The following is a 7326-nucleotide window of genomic DNA, read 5'->3' on the forward strand; positions in this document are numbered from 1 at the left end:
GACTCCATTCCCAGCAGAAGTCCGCCATCTTGTGGACACATACAATTCCAACAGCCCAGGCCAAAATCAGAAAGTCAAGATCAGAGAGAAAATGACTTCAGAGTCACTCAGCTTCTCTTCCTACCTCCAAATACAGCTTCATCTAATTGGCTCTAAAGGTCAAGGGCACGAGTGGAGAATCTTTCTGGTCTTTAAAATAGCTAAGATGTAAGAAAAATGGCATCAAAGGAGGCCCTGAAAGATCACCCCTTCAGCCTTTAGAGAATTGAGTCTCTTGGTCTACAGATGACCCCTTCCACCGTTTCCAGTTCATGGAAACAGAGCCACTGTTGAGTGAAATGCTCCACTCTCATGGGAGAGAGAGCCCACTTCACTCACTGCCTTCGTAAACCTGCAGGAGGCCTCATGCTCTCATGAGCTTAAAGAAGTCTAATTTCTGACTCACTTATTTCTTAACCAGAGTACTTAAAAGCTAGTGTGTGCCCTTGTTTCTCTATCCATAAAATGGGGATGACAGTATTATCTACCTAATTGATCTGTTGTGGGCACAAGATGAGTTAATATATATGAATTGATTAGAATACTGCCTAACTCAGTAAACTCAAGACGCTACCTATTACATCCCCCACTACCAAACCCAACATTCCTACAACATTTCAATGTGTCCCCACTCACCTTGGATATTGTTGATATCCCAGTATGTCAGGTGCTACTGCAGAGAAGAAAAAACTAATAGGTTATAGTCCTCACCTTCTGAAATTCGTGGCATAGTCTAGGAGCATGAACAACACACACAGAACAATACACACAGAACAATTATTGCGAGATTAAAACTTAAGAATTTCCACCTGGGCGTGGTGGCTCACACCTGTAATCCCAGCACTTTGGGAGGCCGAGGTAGGTGGATCACCTGAGGTTGGGAATTCAAGACCATCCTGACCAACATGGGGAAACCCCATCTCTACTAAAAATGCAAAAAACTTAGCCGGGCGTGGTGGCAGGCATCTGTAATCCCAGCTTCTGGGGAGGCTGAGGCATGAGAATCGCTTGAATCCGGGAGGTGGAGGTTACAGTGAGCCAAGAGCCCGCCATTGCACTCCAGCCTGGACAGCAAGAGTGAAATTCCATCTCAAAAAACAAAACAAAATGAAACAAACAAACAAAAAAACCTAAGAATTTCCACCAAAGAAAAAAAAGTGAAAGTATAAGGAGAAGAGCATTCACGTTCCTACGTAAGGAGATCAGGTGACTCTAATCGAGGCCAGGTAGCTGCTAGCAAAGGCTGACAGTCACCGATTCTGGACGGAGCAAAGGCAACACTGGGAAGGGCTTTGCCATTCCCTTGAAGAGCTCACCTACTTTCTGCAGTCTGTTCTCAGCCATGCAGAATCAAAAATTTGTTTTTTTAAGTTATTTTCTATCAATTATTTTTATTTATTGTGTCATCTGCCACGTATTATTTTGAAAATCCTTTTTTTTTTTTTAACAGGGTCTTGCTCTGTCACCCAGGCTGGAATGCAGTGGTGCAAATCACAGCTCACTGCAGCCTCGAGCTCTTGGGCTCAAGCAATCCTCCTGCCTCAGCCTCCTGAGAAGCTAGGACCACAGGCACGTGTCACCACACCCAGCTAATTTTTAAAAAATTGTTTGTAGAGATAGAGTCTTGCTCTGTTGCCCAGGAGGTCTTGAACTCCTGGGCTTAAGTGATCCTCTCATTTTGGCCTCCCAAAGCACTGGGATTACAGGTGTGAGCCACCATGCCCAGCCTCGAAAACTTAATTTTGTCATCAGATGAGGAGTGGAAGTGTTTTTTTATTCCCTGCCTACAGCCCGATTGACTTTATCTCACCAACATCACTCATTCGTGCTTCTTTCCCTCCACAGCCACTGCTACCCTGTTAGCGCTGACTGGCATTCTCTCTCTCTCAGCCTGCTGCAAGCACCTCATGGCCAGTCTCTGCTTCTTCTCTGGGTTCTCCCAGTGCATCCTCCTCCACCGGGTAGCCCAAGCACACCTCCCATCATGCACTCCCTGCTCAGTGCTCCAGGGGCTCTTCAGCACACTTGGGACAAAATCAAACTTTTTTTTTTTTTTTTTGAGATGGAGTTTCACTCTGTTGCCCAGGCTGGAGTGCAATAGTGTGATCTCAGCTCAATGTAACCTCCACCTCTCGGGCTCAGGCGATTCCCCTTCCTCGGCCTCCTGAGTAGCTGGGACTACAGGCATGTGCCACCATGCCTGACTAATTTTGTGTTTTTAGTAGAGATGGGGTTTCACCATGTTGGTCAGGCTGGTCTTGAACTCCTGACCTCAGATGATCCACCCGTCTCGGCCTTCCAAAGTGCTGGGATTACAAGCATGAGCCACCACACCCGGCCGGGATAAAACCAAACTCCTTACCTGCACCGTGCCAGCCTCATCTATGTCTACTTGTACTCTCATTCCCTGCCAACCTCGAAGACCTTAAGGATTCGGGCTCTTCTCATAAGCACGTCTCTCTTGGCCTTACGCACCGGTCCATAAAGTCTTCACCTGTCCTCACCCATTCATCTTTCAGGGCACACCTGAAAATCACGTCCTCAGGAGGTTTCTGGAACCCCTGGGAAGAGGTCAGATTCTCTGGTTTCACACATTCCCATAGCAGCTTCACTTCTCCTTCGTAGCATCACCACCATTGCTGGCTGGAACCCCTACCTACTCATGTAATTACTGTTTGGCCTGTAAGCTCTATAAGGGCAAACACTGTGTCTCTCAAGGTCACAGTCACATCCTCACTTCATTCACATGGAATCAGCAGAGCCTGGAGACAGCATGGCCTGGCCTTTGCTGATCTAGTGTCTGGAGTGCTGGACAGAGGAAGGTAGATGGCACAGGCAGTGGTTTCTGATCCTTGTAATCCTTGCTCCCAATATGTCACCTTGGGAGCATCACCAGCACACGCACACTCTGGACATCCAGCAGAGGCAGGAGCCACTCACTGGTGATGACCCTGCTTCAGTTATTAGCATAGTGCCTGACACGTAGAAGTCTTGAATAAATAGATAGAATAAATGAATAGAATAAATGGCTTACTGAGTGTTTCATGCCAATGAAGAGAATAGGGTGGATATAAATACATGCAGAGGGTTCATTGAACCATATTCTGCTTCCAGTGGCATAAGGGGATATTTCAGGAACATTATTCAAGCCAAGTGTTTTTCATTGTCCATCAATACATGTAAGCTTTAAGACTTTCATAACACAGGCTATATTTTGCTAACAGTAGAAACCAGAGTCCTTCACAGAGACTAGATGGGTTTTGTAGAAGCAAATCAGTCCTTGCCGTGGCGAGGTGCTTTTCTGATTTCAAATATTTTAGCAGAAACCTTTCTAGCTCCTAGTAGAATTCCTCCACTGTCCTGTCCAATCCTTTCCTGCCCCAACACTTCATTCACATGGAATTAGCAGAGCCTGGAGACAGCATGGCCTGGCCTTTGCTGATCTGGTGTCTGGTGTGCTGGACAGAGGAAGGTAGATGGCACAGGCAGTGGTTTCTGATCCTTGTAATCCTTGCTCCCAATATGTCACCTTGGGAGCATCACCAGCACACGCACACTCTGGACATCCAGCAGAGGCAGGAGCCACTCATTGGTGATGACCCTGTTTCGGACTTTGTCCGGCCTCCACCCCCGCCACATTCCAGAGTAGCTGACTACACCTGGCAGGATAGATAATGGAGACAGCTACAAGGAAAACAAGTCTATAAAAGAGAATGGCGTGGGCATTCCATCGATACACACTTTGAAATCCACCTGGCTCGAAGAACCACATATTCTCCACTCTGCAGGCCAGCTAGGCAGGAGGCCAAAGTCTCCAAAATTGGCCTTCTGGAATCACAGCAAGGGGAGGGTTGAGCCTGTGAAATTTTCAACCCACATCAGCCCCCAAGAGGTTGGCCTGACCAAGAAATGTGAGCGTCCACATCTGGTGGAGCAAAGCACTCTCTCCAGTCTGTGTGAGGATGGACTTGGTCTATGCTTGCCTTCCAGATGACCTAACTTGGAGCCTCTGAGTCCATCAGTCCTTCTTTGCTGACATTCTTCTTTTACACACTTTCATGCATTCATTTTCTCTCTCTCAATCCTGTGACCCTGGGAGGCCATTTGTGTCTTTATATGAGCTTCCTCTCTCTGCTCCATCTCTTAGCATTGGATTAATAACCCTCCCCTCAGGGAACAAGCAAGCATCTCTATTTCCAAGTTCTCAGAGGACAGATGTCCAGCCATTCTCGGATTCCAGCAGGGAAGTGAGTCCAGTTCACCTCACTCCTGTGGCTCCAATTGCTTTTATGATGCTGTCACTGACTAGGCAGCCAGGAAGCGTCCAGCAGGATGAAGGGTCTTTTGTGCTACCCTTTCTGCAGAGGGAAGCTAGCTTTGACAAGACCCTACTCCCTTTAAAACTTCATCTTCTCTGCAGTATTGTATCACAGCCTTTTGTTAAAAAGGAAAACGAAATTACTCTTCAAGCAGAGCTGTCTGAGGTACTGGACTCATTTAAATGTATTTTTCATTACTTTTCAGACTAAGCCTTCTCTTCCATGTGTCTGCAAATTCCGGATAAACCTATAGCAGAAGGTTTGAGAGGATTTCACACATTGCCTTAACTACTGAATCATGACTTTACAAGTCATCATTCTTTGTTGCAAATTACAAAAACCCAGTTCACACGGGCTTATGTAAAGAAGAGACTCTGTTGGTTTTCTCAGATTGTTACAGCTTCAGGCATGGCTGGATCCAGGCCGTTATCTCAGGTCCACTTCCTCTACAGTGACTTTACCCGTGGAAAGCCTTTCTCCCTTTGAGGCTTTCTCCCGACAGCTCCAGGCTCACATTCTACCAGCTCTACACATTCATCACAAAGAAAGCTTCTCTTTAATAGTCTGAGTAGGGTTGCCAGATTTAGCAAATATTTGGAACACATCATTGATGATCCAAAATTCAGTTCAACTGAGGTTATCCTTTACTGACAACCCTAAGTCCCATACAGGTCCTAGTATTGAATCTGGGCAATTTGGACCCTATATCCATTCTAGACCCAATCACAGTGGTCAGCAGAATGGGATACGTCAGCTGGCAGGCCAAAGTCACCTGCCTATCCCCAGAAGGAGGGGAGCATGGTCAGCCCTGTAGTCCACATCCACCCATAGTGCGTGTGGTAACCCACAGTACTAAAGACACTGATCCTAGAAGAAAGGGGACTGAACCCTGCAAAGGCAAAACCAACAGACGCTCACTAAGGTGACTTTGAAAGTCTTGGCCAGGTACAGTGGCTCACACCTGTAATCCCAGCACTGTGGGAGGCTGAGGCACACAGATCATGAGGTCAGGAATTCAAGACCAGCCTGGCCAATAAAGTAAAACCCCATCTCTACTAAAAAAAAAAAAAAAAAAGTTAGCCCTACATGGTGGTGGGCACCTGTAGTCCCAACTACTCTGGAGGTTGAGGCAGAAGAATCACTTGAACCCGGGAGGCAGAGGTTGCAGTGAGCTGAGATCATGCCACTGCACTCCAGCCTGGGCAACACAGCAAGACTTAGTCTCAAAAAAAAAGAAAAAAGAAAAAGAAAAAGAAAATCCCAGACAACAGTGAAAACTGTACAACTTCATGGTGGTTATATGGCATTCAAGAGCTTAAAAGCACTTCCATGCCATTGTTTCCTTGTAGATATTATAATCATTCCCTGTATTAATTTGCTAGGAGTGCCCCAAAAAAGTACCATAGACTAGGTGGCTTAAACAACAGAAATTTATTTTCTTACAGTTCTGGAGGCTGGAAGTCCAAATTCAGGATGTTGGTAGGGTTGGTTTCTCATGAGGCCTCTCCCCTTGGCTTGCAGATGGCCATCTTCTCCCTGTGTGTCCATGTGGTCTTCCCTCTGTAACTGTGCCCTCTTCATACCAGGACACTAGTTATATTGGATTAGGGCCCACCCTAATAACCTCATTTTAACTTAATCATCTCTGTCAAGTCCCTGTCTCCAAATACAGTCCCATTTTGAGGCATTGGTGGTTAGGGCTTCAGCATATGAATTGGGGGTGCAGGGGGAATGCAGCTTTCATTTTTTTCTTTTATGTAAGGAAAAGGACAGTGAGAGTAGTCTTGGCTTGTTTCCAATCCCAGCGCTGATTTAGTGGTGGTACTCCACCCAGTGCTGGTCCCTGCTGTCCCCACCCCACCTCTGCAAACACGGGTGCCCACTCCCCGCCAGCCACCAGGCTCCCTGCCTGGTCCCAGCACCTGACCTTCATGGTCCCAGCACCAGGCACAGAGCAGACAACATTCCTGAAATAAGTGTTTCGTGAAAAGAATGAAATTCAGAGGGAAAGAAAAAAAAAAAAACTAGACAGTTTTAGGAGATTTAGCTCAAAGGAAAGGAGGACAGGCACAGAAGCTCCTGATTTGAAGTGATAAAGACTCTTTAGAACAGCAGAAATGAGGCCTATGGATGTGTAAATGAGCCCGGGAAGGAACTAAGCAGAAGGGCGAATTACAAAACAGAAAAAGACAAGACAGACTAGGGGAGAACAGTGAATATTTTAGTGTCTTCGGTTCATAAGAAATTCATGAGCAATTTTGGAAATTTTGTTAGTTTTGGTGGCGGGAGAGAATTGTAAATATGTATAATATGTAAATATCTTTTATAATAAAAGCCCATAAAGATAAATGAGCCTGTCTGCGGAAAAGCTGTGAGCCGTATAAGATGTTAATATAACTGTCGTCACTCTAGAAATTACCATAATGCTTACAGGGATTTGAAAGTTCCTGAGCTTTGGAAGGAAATGCATAAATACTAAACAGAACACACACACACACACACACACACACACACACACACACCCTTCTTTCTCTTTCTTATTTTTGTAAAAATCTTTATTTATTTATTTATTTATTTATTTATTTATTTGAGGAGTCTCGCTCTGTCACCCAGGCTGGAGTGCAGTGGCACACAATCTGGGCTAACTGCAACCTCCGCCTCCCGGGTTCAAGCAATTCTCCTGCCTCAGCCTCCTGAGTAGCTGAGATTACAGGCTCCCGCCACCACGCCCGACTAATTTTTTTTGTATTTTTAGTAGAGACGGGGGTTTCACCATGTTGGCCAGGCTGGTCTCGAACTCCTGACCTCAGGTGATCCGCCCACCTCGGCCTGCCACAGTGCTGGGATTACAGGTGTGAGCCACTGCGCCCGACCCTTTCTTTCTTTCTCGCGGGTCACTGCGCCCGGCCCTTTCTTTCTTTCCTTCTTTCTTTCTTTCTCTTTCTTCCTCTCTTCCCTCCCCCCCCCC

This window comes from Rhinopithecus bieti, unplaced genomic scaffold (assembly GCF_001698545.2).
Source record: "Rhinopithecus bieti isolate Rb0 unplaced genomic scaffold, ASM169854v2 scaffold_51827, whole genome shotgun sequence".
Classification (NCBI taxonomy): domain Eukaryota; kingdom Metazoa; phylum Chordata; class Mammalia; order Primates; family Cercopithecidae; genus Rhinopithecus; species Rhinopithecus bieti.